We start from the raw sequence: 16337 nt of genomic DNA on the forward strand, positions 1-16337 counted from the left end.
ACCCGAAGAGGAATATAAAACGGGATAGATCCGAACAGTAATTTAAAACGGGATAGACCCGGACAAGAAATTTGAAACGGGATAGACCCGAACAGGAATTTAAAACGGGATAGACCCGAACAAGAATTTAAAACGGGATAGACCCGAACAAGAAATTTAAAACGGGATAAACTCGAACAGGAAATTTAAAACGGGATAGACCTGAACAAGAAACAAGAAATTTAAAACGGGATAGACCCGAACAAGAAATTTAAAACGGGATAGACCCGAACAGGAAATTTAAAACGGGATAGACCCGAACAGGAATTTAAAACGGGATAGACCCGAACAAGAAATTTAAAACGGGATATACCCGAACAGGAATTTAAAACGGGATATACCCGAACAAGAAATTTAAAACGGGATAGACCCGAACAAGAAATTTAAAACGGGATAGACACGAACAGGAATTTAAAACGGGATAGACCCGAACAAGAAATTTAAAACGGGATATACCCGAACAGGAATTTAAAACGGGATATACCCGAACAAGAAATTTAAAACGGGATAGACCCGAACAAGAAATTTAAAACGGGATAGACCCGAATGAGAAATTTAAAACGGGATAGACCCGAACAGGAATTTAAAACGGGACTGGCCCGAACAGGAAATTTAAAACGGGACTGGCTCGAACAAGAATTTAAAATGGGACTGACCCGAACAAGAATTTAAAACGGGACTGACCCGAACAAGAAATTTAAATGGGATAGACCCGGACAGAAATTTAAATGGGATAGACCCACGAGATAGATCCGGACAGAAATTTAAAAATCGATGAAGTGAAGTGAAATGAAGTGTTAATGGGACTGACCCATTTTTATTAATGACAATGTAAATGAAATGCTCACCAGTGGGACTGACCCACGTCCAGTGGCAGTGAAAATGAAAACGCTCACTAGTGGGACTGACCCACGGCTAGTGACGATGCAAATGAAAAATGCTCACTAGTGGGACTGACCCACGGCTAGTGGCGATGCAAATGAAAATACCTTGACAATCGGTCAGTGGGATTAAACCCGAGCCTGCCGTGATGAACTTGATTTGATTTTTGATTTTGATTTTTGATGTTTTTTGATTTTTTTTGATTTTTCTGACTTTTGATTTTTGATTTTTTTGGATTTTTCTGATTTTTTAATTTTCTTTTCTTCTTTTTTTCTCTTCTTTTCTTTTTTTGATTTTTCTTGTTCTTCTTTTTTTTTGTTTTTTGTTTTTTTGATTTTTCCATTTGGGGGAATCTTCTCAAAATAATTTGCCCCAATTTCCACCAATTATTGTGCAGCCGATCATTTGGTTTGCATTACAGCAGGTTTGTGGCGACCCCACTTCCCTCTAAGGCGAACCAGAGGGTTGGCGGGCCGTCTGCCCAGCTCTCGCCAGGACTCACGCAAGCAGCTAGCAAAAGTCCTTCCGAAGTATAACCTAATCTATTGCAACATCGTTTCCCTCCAAATAGGCCGGTCTCTAGAATCACATTAACTTCAGAGATAGCAGTGCCTTAAGATAGCTAACGTCGATTCTTAAAATACCTTCCCGATTACAACCCAAGAAACAAAACATATAACTCAAATACATCCTTATAAGCCAAGTAACAAATTTCATACAAGCCACATACAAATTCAAGGGTTACACTTTTCCAGCCACCTGTGGCGACCCGAAACAAAAGCTACATTGTTTAATTCAAACTACATGCTTAAAGTACAAGTAGATCTCAAGTCTTCCTCAGTTGTCAGAACCTGTAAAAGAAAACCACAACGTGGGATGAGCTACACAGCCCAGTGAGGTTCCAAAATGCTGTAACAGTTCAAATAGGTCAAGTAAATTATGCATATCGTATGCATGATTCTAGATTACACAATGGCATGTTACCATGAGGTGATAATCATTACACGGGTAATTGCTACTTTGAAAACACATGTAGAACTAGTACTTTTGGAATGAATGGCCATATAAATATATTTTCATAAATTTTCAGTCAAACAAATAGTGGCTCGTCCGACTAGAAGGACATTACAAGGATTGCTTCATCTCAGAGGTTAATGCTCATGAGGAGTCTTACCCGAGAATGCCAACTAGGAGAGCAATAACATTATTAATAGCAAAGCAAACACAAAAGGATACGGTGTTCCAGTGAAACTTTGTCGGTCATCTGCACCTTATAACTCCCGGATCTCCACGGTTGACTGGCCATCACCTTATCCCTCCAGTGGTAATACTCGAGTATACCGAAACGGTTGTCCAGGGTTCCAACCTACCCGACCGAGCCCAGTCCTGGCTCGAGTAGGTCAGTAACCGAGGCGGGGCCCAAGTTCAGCTTATAGCTTACAACATGCACAGGTAACAAGGTAATTCGACAAAAGTAAAATTCATCATTTGAATAGGTCGAGGGAGGTAAAGTACACACTCGCCTAACAATGATGGACAACTTCATATGAGCATATAATTTATGATAATCAAGTAATCAGTAACCACATATATTAGAAAATGGTAAGTAAACACGGTTAACGGTAAACGGTAAACGGTGGTAATTACGGTTAATTGGTAGACATATGTCGTTTTAATAGGCCGCCATTGGCCGTTTTGCACTTTTATCACGTAAGAGTCGAGGAGATTCACTTCAACGACGCAACCACATTTAGATTCACAGATTCATTAGTTATGGTAGTTGATTCACGAGTCGAGGGATTCTCCCAACGACGCAACCACATTTAGATTCACAGATTCATTAGAAAATATTTCACACACTTCACCACTCGAACGGCTAGTGTGATAAAGTACACACTGCGCACTTCGATGGATCGGAACTCATTTTCCAAATTGTCACATAACGAGTCACAAGAGCACTTTAACCAAATAAGCATAAATAAGCAGGCTAAGCACATATTGAGATTACAAGATTATTTGATAGGGTTAATCATTTAACCAATTCATGTCGATATGCAATGCATATATATATTTCTTAAATAGGCATGAGTATGGTAAATACTTAACGATCATGAAATGAGCATGTCCTAGACTTACTCAATTACGTATTCTTATATGGAACACTCACCTAGTCAAACAAGGGCAATAGGTTCAATTTGAAGTTCAAGCGTCCTCTGTCGGATCCTCTTAAAGGTCCTTGCGTGCGCCTGAACGAATAGTAATAGTCTATCATTTGCAATTCCTACTATTGTTGAAAATCGTGTCATAGTACAAACTTAGGAAAAATCTCGTGAACAAGTCTTAATTATCCTAAATCTAAATTCTCAAGCGGGGTTTCAAGGTACAAGAGAAATTAAGTCTACATCATGAAATTCAAGGATAAGACATTTGAATATTATCGAAGGAATAAGGAGTACTTGAAAAACTCCATTTCCTTGGAATACGGAAAATTTCAGTTTTGATGCAATACTTTGAAAAATCGTAGCTCACCTTTTACATGTCAAAGATTGAAAAACTTGGTACCGTTGGAAACTTCCTTCAAAATGCTAAAAGTTCCTAGGATACACTTTTTCATGATTCTAAATGGAAGATAGTCAAAATGGGCTCAAAGTTACTCTTTTGGTTCATAAGGCAGATTTAAGTTAGTTTTTGGCCAATTTTGGAAATTCGGCAAAATTCACTTGTTTGGAAATAGCTTTTAAAATTTGGAACTCTATTAGTGTTGTAATTCAAGAGTATAACAAAACAAACGGAATGAGGAACGGAGTTTTGAGCACCAAGATACGGTAGCTCAAAGTTACTAAAATTTTCTTGTTAAACAAGGGTTTTCCAAAATCAAGTCTCGAACTTTGGTAATTTATTTGACCCATGAATCGGTCTCGGAATAACACCATAATTAGCAGTATAATACTACCATATAAGGGTTGTTCCTCTACCAAATTTCATGGAAAAATAACTTCGGAAAGGTGGTCAATCAAACACCTAAAATTTCGCAAATACTAAGACAAAACTGCCTTGAACCTTTTGTTTTTCCATTTCAGACATTTGGTCAAAGAAAATTCCTCCAAACCTGGTTCATTTGTTTAGGCAAAACTTAAAGAATGTTCATGGTGCATTTGGTAAGTGTTTAGCATCAAAATATTCAGTTAGCAAGTCTTTGCCAAACCTTGCATCAAATCTGTCAAAAAAAATCAGGGTTTTCAAGGACAGAGCAGGTTTCATATTTTGATCACAGATCACTCAAATTAACTCGGAATTTGGCATGGTTTAAGGCGTTGGAAAACACATTCATAGAGCTATAATTTCATAGAAGAAATCATTTTGAAATTCGGCACACAACTAGCTCGAATTCGAGTCACAAGTTGCAGCCTCAGCATTTTGTTCTTGTAAAGCAGAGAAACAGAACAACCGACTTAAAATAGTTGGTTTGGCTCACATACATGGAACCAGAATGTGAATTTTATATCGTCGGAAAGGTTGGAATGTCTAGTTTCAAATGCCGCTGACGGCACTCGATTTCGACATCGGAGTTCAAAATTATGGCCGAAATACGAAAGCTGGTCAGAGCATATCGGAAATAGTTCCAGATTTACTAGCTTTGTTAAATCGATTTATTTGACCAACCAAACCTCGATATTTTTAAATGAAACTTTGTACACCATATATTCAACATATCAACATGATATACAAGTCATGAAACTCTCAAAATTTTGCAAAAAGGGTTGCGATTAAAACAGGGCAAATCTGAACATTTTTGAACGATGCATCTTTTGGAGTCTAGACTAGCTAGGTATCATTAATCTACCTATTTAAACACTAAACTAGCATTATATCCATCATCAATCCAAGGGTGGAAGTTCATAGAGCCCACCATCAAAATTTTCCGACACGAAATAAAACAAATAACATGTAATTTTGGCAAATAATTCCACCACAATAAATCTGTCATCGGCTAAACAGAATTTCCAGCAGCTAATTGGTCATAAAACCAACTTTTTACTCGGCTAATACATGATATTAAGTACTCAAATCCGACAAGCAAATACTTGACTAGCTAATCAGATCATCCAAGTCATTGTGGGAATTCATAGAGCCCACTCACCAAGTTTCCATTAAAACTCAAAAGAGCCACCATCGGCTAAGCTGGAAAAATTGCAGCAAATAGATAGTTTGGTATACGAACCTTTCCCTAACAAAATTCATTACTTTGTTCACTCAAACTCAGCATGCATACGGTGATTATTGTGTTATGAGTATATTGAACTACAATACGAAATTTGCAGCCAAGATTTGAAGAGAAAAACTGGAAATTCTTTCTTTCCCTCTCTCGGCCAACTCAACAGATTTCCAGCAATTAGATTGGTCATAAATCCAACTTTTCCTTCGGTTAATTCATGGTATTAATCTTCAAGTTTTCATTCGGCTAAGTACACTTAGATGCTCAGATTGACCCAGAAAATTGAAAATAAAACTGCATTATTGGCTCAACTTCTCGGCAGAAACATCAACATCCAAAACAGAAATTTTCTAATGGCTTAATCTCATTCATCCGACTGTACCATAGTACATGCATGCCCCTAGATAGCTCAAACTATCTCTGATTAGTCATAAAATGAATCCAGAAATTACCTCACAGCAAGCTAAGCTCACGCAAGAAAATCTGGAAAATTTCTGCTCCCTCTCGGCTCTCACGCACACTGGTTGGTCCTGGTTCGATTTGCAGCTGGAAATGGTGTTGTGGTGAAGATGGTTGCAGCTGGGAAATGTTGGTCTGAAGTGAACGAAAATGGTGATGATCAGTAGCTCCTCCGACTTCCACTTGCTCTCCCTGGCTTCACTCCAACTCACGGCCAGAACCAAAAACATTCAATCCTGCGGTTTCTTTTCTTCCACTCGGCTGCAGAGTGCAGCTCGGCCTCTCTCTCGCTCTCTCGGTTTGTCGACACTAGCAAGGCAGAATGAAATGCAGTTGTGGTTTGAGATGTGAAGTGGAAAGGAAATGAAGATGGTGCCGTGGTTTTTGAGAGGTGTTTGTGGTTAGAATTGGTTGAGTGTGGAGATGGTTTACGTATGGAATTGGAGAGAATGGGATTGGTCAATTTGGGCGGTGATGGAAATGTTGTCAGAAGGGGTGTTTGGCCGTGCATGGTGATGGTTGTGGTGTAGTGGGGATTTTGTGAATTGTGAAGGGCATTTTGGTCCTTTCACTTTGCTCCCTAACCTCAACTAAAATCTCAATTCTAACTTAATTCCAACAATTATCCCCAAGTACAATTGATCGCCTAGTAATATGCTAATCTTGCAAGGCTTTAATTATCGAATTTTTCACACCTTAATTATGTTTAGTATACTTGTATCATGTTTATCTAAAATTTATAGGCTTTGTCTCATAGTGAACATTCTTATTAGTGTTTAACGTTATTCACTAATTTAGAATTAGTTATAGAAATTCAAGAAATTTTATATACTTAATCTACTCAGGTAACATTAATTTTCAACATTAAGAAAACTAAGTATTTTAGTATTTTATTTTAAGGCGATAAATTAATCTAACTCAAGAAATATTAATTTAATATAGCAAAACCGAATAATTCAATATTGGCACAATTATATTATTTATTACTTAAAAATTATCTCTACACTTTTATTTCAAAACAATTAATTACCATTCTAGAATTTGAAGAAATTAATGATTAGATCAATGAAATAGTTTACCATCGAAATATGAAGTTAATGTAACAAAACCACGAAGTTTAGTAGTTTAGCACAATTCTTTTATTTTGTACATAACGTTTAATTCTACATACTTATTTAGAAACAATTTGACTTCGTGCTAAAATTTATTAAAGAATTAAAATGCAAATAAAATATGCACTGATATTTATATGTCTATTTTTCAGGGTTCTCACAAGGTTTCTCCCCCTTAAGGCCTTGATTCGCAAAATTCTGACTTACGCTTCTTCATCGATTTCAAGCAATGGATTCCTGTATAGGGGGCTTAACAAAGTACACATGCACTTAAACTTCTCTCTTTTCTTGCTTTTTGGTCTTTTCCTGATTTTTCTGATTGAGGGAAACTTGTCAAAATAATTTACCCCAGTCTCCACCAATTATTGTGCAACCGATCATTTGATTTGCATTATGGCAGGGTTGCTCCTCCTTAAAACTTTGATTCACCTCTTCTTTGGTCTGAACCTTTCAATTCTTGGGTGAGACTCCACAGTCATATGAAAATTGCCCCAATATGTTGTTATTGGACCATTGGACCTTTTATTTTTTCTCACTTTCTTCGGCATCGGCCTTCCATATCACCAGACGCTTTTTTGTCGATTTCATCCATAAATACCTGCACAGGGGACTTACCAAAGTATGACATGCACTTAAATTTCATGAAAAGAGCAGCGTTGATTGATTTGAAAATGTATTATTTGATTTTTGGACGAAAACCTCAAATGTGTTACAAAAACATTTTTTCCCAATGTGGGTCCAATTTGCGAAATCTTGTAAACGAAAATTTGCCCCAATATGGGCCTATTTTACAAAATTCCTCAAATGAAAATTTGCCCCAGTGTGGGCTTATTTTTGTGAAAACCTCACAAATAAAAATTTGCCCCAATATGGGCTCATTTTACAAAATCCCTCAAATGAAAATTTGCCCCAGTGTGGGCCCATTTAATTGCAAAAAAAATTGTTTGGATGACACTCCATTTATTTGAATAATGTAAGAAACTGTGTTTCCTATACAATGTGAAGAAATCTAAGCGTCTTGCTTAAACTCATACAAAAAATTTCATGATGAATTTCTCAAAATAATACCAAATTACAAGGATTCCTTCCTCATTTTAGCATCGATGCTTAGAGTAATGGGCCACCACTTTTTGTTAGGTCGTCTTTCAGGACCAAACAAGGGATCTTATTTCTGATTTTGAGGTGGCTAAGGAAAATGAGAAATCGAGATTTGTCTTATTTTTGTGCCCAAATTGTATGTAATGCATTCAATGTCACATCTTAGTGAAAGCAAAGAGTTTGTCACCCTTATTTCTTAAGAAAACTTAGTCAACATATAAGATTTAGGCTTGCAACGTGTGGGCAGAAACAACAGCTAAACATGTGAAAACAAGTTATAGCCGTATGATCACAAATAATTGAGGGACTCCTCAGAAGCATAGCCCTCACTTCAAGTTGTCATGAAGGATAAGTCAACGATGGACTTTATGAGCTTGTAATGTGGCTTGAAACGATAGTTAAAGAATAAGACTTTCAAGGACATTGCACTGGAGATCGCATTTTTCCAAAAATTGCCCTAATCTTGGACTCCAAGATCTGGAACTTTGTTTGACTTTTATCACCACTCAACAGGGACTTTACCATCGAATCTTTTGTATTTGCATTTACTTTCTTGCCTTTTCCTTTTCCTTTCTTTTCTTTTCTTTTCAAAGGTGCCCTTGTGGTTTTCAGATGATGAGTACTATCGACCTCCAACAAATCAATTCAGAAATACATTCAAAAATTTTCTGGCATCAGTATAGGAGCATCACTTGCCAATTAGAAAATTTCTTTGGCAGAGATATTGCAAAGAACAGAAGTCAGGACTTTCGATTTTTGTAATGGGGTCAGGTGAGGTGCTATAAAAGTTAAGGCTTGAAAGCGGATTTTTCGAAGTGGTTTAAATGATCGGAGATCGCATTATTGTGCCAACTCTCTTTTTGGGGTTAAATCATAACTTGCCCCAGTTTATTCTCAATTTGAGGCTCTTTTCTTTTCCATTTCTTCTCTTTTGATTGATTTTTCCTTTGGCTTTTTGCCATTCCTTTGAACTTTTTCAAAAATTTGCCCCAGTTTATGCTCAACCGAGGTTCTCTTTGCTTTTGATTTTGTTGCTTTATCACTTTTCACCTCTTGGGACTTTTCTTTCTTTTTCAACTCAAACTTGTCCCCAGTGTGGGGTTTGCGATTCTCAGGGTTTGTCAAACAAAATATTTACTCTGAAGGCTCAAAAGGGATAACTAGAGATAGAATGTTAAATTGGAAAAGAAGAGGGCCTGACTTTTATTCCGTTCCTTACATTAACTCTGAAAGGAAACTTTCATTAATGCGAAATTTCTTGCCTGTATCTGAATTAACTGACTGAGGAAGACGCTTGTTCATCCATATAGGTGAAAACATAGGCGATCAGCCGGACAAAATTCTTCCTTTTCTTTTCACTTTCTTCTTCTCAAAATTGAAGCCCAGATATAATCAAATTTCCCCAAATTGCGGTTCCCTCTTTTCTTTTAATTTTAGCATTTTTGCTTTTTCTCTTCTCTTTTTGAAATTTCTCCAATCTCCTTCCCCAATGTGAGGGGCGATCATAAGTGCTTTAAAAAGAACCACCAATTTTAGCTCAAATGAGAATGCAAGGGGTAAATAGTGTTTAGATTGTAGAAACGATGGCCAAAACATCATTCTTACAGCTCATGACAACCAAAGTAACGAAATGCTCATTGAGAATCCATTCCCTTTTGATATTTGAAACTTTTCCAATGTAGGGTAGTGAGCTTTAAGACTCTTATGTGAAACGAAATTATTCTTTTAAAGGCTCAAATGGGAGAGCAAATGATAAAAGGTGTATGGATAGAGAAACGAATGCTTGAAGTATCATTCCAAATTTTCAACACAAACAAGGATAATGCACATTTTTTTGCTTTCACTTAGATGTGAATTGAATCTAATTAGACCCCATGGACATTTTTCCAAGCAAAGGTTGCCCAAATTTGTAATTTATCAATCAATGTGACTGATTTTATTTTGGGGTCAATAGAAGTGGGAAAATATGAATTGTACATTGAAGGAGAAAAGGTATCTCATTGGGCCTTTTGAGTGACCTCTTTTAATTTTGAGCACTCTTATTGTGTGGCTCGGATCACCAATCTAGTGCACGCAAGGACTTTAGAAAGCATACACTTGTGAATTTTCAGGCTGGAGGTTGAGGAAATCTCAATTTAGTTATATTTCTTAAAATTCATCATGAAATCTCCAATGAGCAAAAACAAAGAATGAAATGTACATGAATATACAAAACAATAATTGTCCAGAACTTTATTGCTGACAAAGTTTAAAACAAAATTTCTCGTTCAATTATAATACAAATGAGAAGAGAAAACTTCTAAAAAGCTCCACATATATACACTTTTTGTTTCTTTTGGAACAGGAATGTATTAACAAATCCAATATACAGAATTTTCTTTGAAAAACAATTATGAAATCTCTTAGAAGCTCCTAGCCTAGAGCTTTCAGATGGATCTTTCATGTTTCCATTGTTGGATCTGCTCAAGAATCAAATAATACTTGTAATTTTCACACTTTATTAGATCAGAATTGTTATCAAATATAGAAAAATATTTTCACCCTATTGAAACATTTTTCATGAATGCAGGGGAAGGGGGAAAAATAAAAGAAAAATACCCAAAATTAGTAGGCAAGACTACAAAATCGGTATGCATGTCCTATGGGGGGAACCCTTTTTGTGCCAAGGGTAGGCTGTAGACACCAAATTCTTAAATAATTTGTATGTTGCATCTAATTCATGATTTTGTTTTAGATTATCTGCATTTTAGTTGTTACCTTTTTATTTGTCTTTTATTTGCTAATTATTTGTCATATTAATTTTGTTCACGTTTTAGTCTTAGTTTTAGTTTTAAGTTTTAACGTAAAATTTGTGAAAAAAAAAAGGAAAGAAAAGAGGAAATTGATGAAAAATGGAAAATTGTGCTTTCGTGGATTCTAGTTTATTTAGATTTAGTTTCTATCCAATGTTAATTAAATTTTTTTGTTGTTTTTGTTGTTTGTTATCTATTTTTATTATCAGTTTTATTTAATTAATTAAAAAAAATCAAAAAAATCACAATCCTATTTCTGCCGAATCCATTTCCACTTCACATTCTAGTATTTTCTATCCTTAGTGCCGGTTTCTTTCTCCACTACCACACACTACTATATCAACTACTAATTACCACAACACTTCCGGATCTCTAGAGGACACACATCCATTTCCATTTGCTGCCGTGAGCTAGGGAGAGAGCAGTGTCATTGGAATTAACGACTGAAAGAGAGCCGAGCCTTTTGCTTTTTTTTTTTCCTGTCCGTGAGCTAAAAAAAAGAAAAAAAAAGAAACCTGCTGCTTTGTATCCTTGTACCCGTGAGCTGGTGAAGGGTCTGAAAACCAGGCCTCCTCCATCCTAGTCGCAAGTTGGAGCAAGGGAGAGGAGGAGCTGGCAGGCGGCATTTCTGGATAGCCGAGAGGAAGAAAAGATTGCAGCTGCTAGTCGTGGGTTTTAGGCTTCAAGCCAAGGTAAATTCTGGACTTAGATGAATTGTTTATGGGTTGACGCAGCTGTCTATACGCATGCATGTGGGTTTGTGAGGTTAGATGAGGAATTGAGACTTAAGAAATCTGGTTTGGAAGAATTGGAGCTGCCGAAAGTTTGAGCTGGAATTTGTAACTCTAATTAGCTAATCTGTGATAATCTGAGCCTAGATGCACATTTAATCAACTAAAACCTGGATGATTAAGATTTGCATGAAGGTAGTTAACCTTGATTAAGTCAGAAAATTGAAAAGATACAAAATCAGGTTGCATGCAAGCCAACCGGGAGCAGGATTGTTTGAATTCTGGTTGAGTAATGTTTTGATGTTGTCCGAATTTGCTTATGGATCAAAATTGATAGATAGTTTCTTATTTGATGTTGCATGTAAGCTACGTGGTCTGAATTTCGGTTACATGGCTGGAAATTTTAATGGAATTTGATGGATTGCTGAAACAATTTTTCCAGTTTAGCCGTTGAAGTTGTTTTGGAAATTGCATGGGTATTTTAGCATGAAATTTGCTGGAAAGTGGTTGATTTTCACTTGGTTAGGTGTTTGACTAATTAAAATTAGATGATTAAGCTTTGCAGGAAGTTTATTGGTTCGGCTAAGCAAAAAAAAAAAAAATGAAATAGTGAGCGGCTACATGCAAGTTCATCCAAGAATGGTGAACAGAATTTCTGGATTTGTGGATGTTTATAGTAGCTGTCCGAATTTGATCTGAACTAGAAATGATAGTAATTTCATTAAGTAGCCTTGCATGTTAGTTTTGGGTACTTAACACAATGATTCAACCGAGGTAAATTCGGATTCATGCCCAAGCACTTGCTGGAAAATGCATTTCAACTTGCCAAATCAGTTTTATATGTTCCAGATTTTTCAACTTGCTGAACGTATTTTATTTGTGTTTGCACTGGATTTTGCTCAGTTTTTCTTTCTATTTGTTTGGATGATGGCTTGCTGCCTAGTTTAAAGCCTTGTGTTTGGATTTGATTGTGTTTGAAAGCTGGATTTTGTAAAGTGCCGAATTGCAGAAAGTTTGCTGCGTTTTTTTTCTATTTCATTCTTTTGCTGTTTAGTTTTCTTTCTACCTTTGATGATTAGCTCCTTCGTTGTTCTTGTTGGTTTGGAGTTAAGTTAAGCAGCTTGTTGATTAGTTAGAGTTAAGATGTTGTTTTGAGAAATATCTAATCAAAGCTTTGTATTTGAATTATAAATCTGGTTTGCACGATTGAAATGGAAAGAAAAGCTGCGGCTGGAAAAATATGCTGAATGCATGAGCTGCCTTCTGTCTTTGCATCAGTTTTCTTCTATATTTGAGTTTGTTTGAATTCTGAATGTGTGTGTTATGATGTTTAGATTAACTTTGAATGTTTGGTTGAAAGATTTTTGATCAAAATGAGTGTTGAGGTTGATATCTGTTCGTGAGAATGCAAGTTGCGATGGTTTCTTGGCTGCAGAAATATTTGTTTTGGTTGCAGAATGTTTGCTCACGTAGCTTGCATGAACCTGCATGGAAATTGTTTCAAAATTGCCTTTGAACCCCCCAAGTCCCCCCTAGCTCACTATGGCCCAAGTAATTTGAATACTTAATCAATTTAGTCCCTCAAGCTTCTCCATGTTCCACAAAAGCCCAAGCATGTTCTCATTTCTTTACAATTAGGTCCTAAGGTGGGTGTACTTTGAGTCATCATTTGGCCTTTCATTGTTTTTTTTGGGATTTTTGAAGCTCTTAAATTTTTCAATTAGTTTTATTTGGTTGATTAATGGTGGCTATCGAGTTTTCAAAATGCATGTTTAAATCATTCATGGACCCTTGTTCACTCTTGGACCTTCAAAACTCCATAATGTTTGTTTGAATCTTGTTATTTACTTGGGGAACTTTTTGTGTTTTTAAAGGTTTCAATTAGGTTCAAATGATTGAGTAGTGCTTGCTTTTGGGTCTTTAGTAGATGTTATGCTTAGGGATCGGATGATCATGCCTTTTGCCTTGGTCTTTAAGTAGTTTTGACTTCATTGAGTTGCAATTGAGGGAAAGTTTGATGTTTTGATGGATTCAAATTGTTTAGTTTATATCTTATCACTAAATTGGTGCATTAATCTTTTGTTTTTGGTGATTTTAGCCTAAGTTAGTCTTTTCTTGGTTGAATCTAGCCAAGTTGAGTTTGTTTACTCCCTTAGTATCACCAACGGGGAGGTATAATCTCTTTTACCCCTTTTGTTTCTCTCCTATGTGGACTAATGTGCTAATTGAGAATTACATGTTTACTTGGCTTTCTTAAATTTGCTTTAATTCCTTTCATTTTAAGTATTTCTTTTATTTATTCATGGGGTATGTGTACACCTCTTGGCTTGTAATAGATAGGGCGTAGCAAGTAATTTGGTCCATTTTCCCTTTCCCCTTTGTTTTAGTTAGCAAATGTAATGGTTGCATGCCTATGTGTTATATGTTAAACGCTTTATTAGGATCTTGCATCTAGTCGAGCATGATAAGTGCTACATGATTTAGGTGATTTGCATGTCTACTCGCTTTTTGTAGTATAGATGAATGGAATGGATGAATGTACGTCACCACACTAGTCCAACGCTAGTTGTGGCTTCTTTTATCGTTTCCACTAGTCTAACGCTAGTCGGAATTCATAGAATGGGCTAGTCCAATGCTAGACCCAATAGGTTCCTTTTTTCCTTTTTTCATTAAGTGCATGATCACCACATATCACGCATTTTTCCTTAGTTTGTCATTTGGTATGTTCCTCAAACCCCTTCCCCTTCATTTTAGGACTTGCATCTCATGCTAGTTAGGGTTCATTTGCGTGAAAACCCCCCTGGGTAAGGGAAACGAGCGAGTGTGGCTACTCAATAGCCTTAGCACGCTAGTTTCGCCTTCTAATCAAAGGGAAAATCGAAGTCGAAAAGTTAGAAGTCAACCCCCGTACCCGACTTGTTGTATTCCCCTAGGGTCATACTTTCATTTTTATTACTTCCATACTCTTTTAATCACATTTTTTTACATTTCTCAATCCATATTTTATTTACTTTACTTCACAAATGAAATTCAAGTTTCACTTATATATGTACTATTCTATCTTCATTCATTTGCACACACAAACACTTTGATTTTCATACAAATTTACACATGCACTTTCTTTACACATTCGCACACAAACACTTTGTTTTTTTACACCATTTCATACATGAATCTTTTCATACACTTGCACACTTGCACTTGAGTCACCATTTGCATCAATCGACCTCTATGAGGTTTCCCTTTATTGGCCGCCACAATTCATGTGGTTTGGGACCAAAAACCTCACGAGAGACATCGTAGAATTTAGGATTGCATTTCTCATTCATTAGTCTTTGTCCAAATTGCAAATACATACTTTGGGTAGAAAAATTAGGAAAATAAGGGTTAAATCGCGCAACTAGCCTTGGCTAGGTCGAAGGGGTGCCTTGGATTTTTTTCCTTGCCTTCCCCTTCGTCAAATGTGACTCCCGAACCTTTTTCTTTGTTTGCGTGGACTAGGAGTCGTTCAAAAGGGTTTCTTATTTTTTTCCCTTAAAAAATTCACTTTTTGGGTGACTTGGTACACCCTAACTCTATACCAAGTGGCGACTCCATTTTTCATATAAAAAAAACCCTTTTTGAACTATTTTTCTTGGGTCAAATCGTCGCATTTTCAAAAGTCCCATTTAGACCCATTTTTATTTTTATCAAAAATTTCACTTTTTCCAAACCAATAAAATTCAACAAAAACAAATTATTTTATTTTTTCCAAAAAGTGGGGCGCGACATAGGCCTAGAATGAGAATGCAATCCTCTAGGGTAGGCACCATACCATACCTGATGAATCCGATCAACTGATTGAGTGAAAAAAATGATTTGAAAAATTGGCCAATTGGAGTGAGAAGAGACATTTGTCTTAAAAATGAGGACAAAGTCCGAATGGATTGTTTGTTTTGATTGACACATGATGTGAGAAAGAGCTTGCTCTTGAAAGGATTGCAATGTCTTGACTAAGTCATTCAGTGAACTTTAGACTTAAACCCTAAAAAGGAATAAGCGGGTCAAGAGGATAGGATGAAATTGACGATTTATTCAAAATTGACTAGATTACCTTAAAAAGGGTAAAATGATCAAATGTATTGAATGAAATTTGAATATTTATTCAAAATTGAATGGATAACCCTAAAATGAATTAAACTTATCAAATGAATTGAATGAAATTAATTGATCAAACAGATCGAGTGAAATGATGATTTATTCAAAACCAACCGAATTGCCCTAAAAATAGGTAAATCGGTCAAATGGATCGAACGAAATTGATGATTTATTCAAAAATCGACCGGATGACCCTAAAAAGGGTAAATTGGTCAAATGAATTGATGATTTAAAAAATGAATGAATTGACAGAATGGATTGGATGAAATTGATAAATAACTTGATCAAATGAATTGAATGGAATTGATGATTTATTCAAAAATGGACCGGATGACCCTAGAAAATGGTAAATTGGTCAAATGATGGTTTATTCAAAATTGATTATAAATTGACAAAATTAGTCTATGAGCCTTCTAAAATCACGATTTGACCTCAATTTATTAATTATTTCAACGATAAGGAATTATTTGTGAATTTTTTCAAATTATTAGTCTATGAGCCTTCTAAAATCACGATTTGACCTCAATTTATTAATTATTTCAACGATAAGGAATTATTTGTGAATTTTTTCAAATTAATGTCCTTTACGCAAGGGATTTTTACCAGTTAGGTTTAAAAATGGCCAAAAAGTGATTATTAGACGCTCATATTCTAATGTGCAAAAGTTGCTTTATTCTCTTCAAAAAGATCGGATCCTTACCTTATCTTGTGCACTACCCCTTCGGATGGTACGAGAAAGGTAAACGTGCAAGTCTCATTGGATTATATATCCGAGACATGGGGTGGCTTATTCCTAACATGGAATTGCCTAAATGGCGTTCCTTCTAAGGTTTAATGCATGATGCCATTTATTAAAGCGATGTAAATTTGT

General features: G+C 36.0%; 1 long non-coding RNA gene across 1 annotated transcript; it reads right to left on the reverse strand.

The window, feature by feature from the left end:
* Positions 1-1597: 1597 nt before the first annotated feature.
* LOC113703441 (uncharacterized) lies at positions 1598-6037 on the reverse strand. The gene is made up of 3 exons (XR_003451453.2): positions 5590-6037; positions 3089-3167; positions 1598-1772 (listed from the first exon to the last, which is right to left on the reverse strand). It is a non-coding gene; the product is annotated as an uncharacterized lncRNA (long non-coding RNA).
* Between the last annotated feature and the right edge of the window lie 10300 nt (positions 6038-16337).

The sequence above is a fragment of the Coffea arabica genome, chromosome 8e, assembly GCF_036785885.1.
Source record: "Coffea arabica cultivar ET-39 chromosome 8e, Coffea Arabica ET-39 HiFi, whole genome shotgun sequence".
In the NCBI taxonomy this organism is placed as follows: domain Eukaryota; kingdom Viridiplantae; phylum Streptophyta; class Magnoliopsida; order Gentianales; family Rubiaceae; genus Coffea; species Coffea arabica.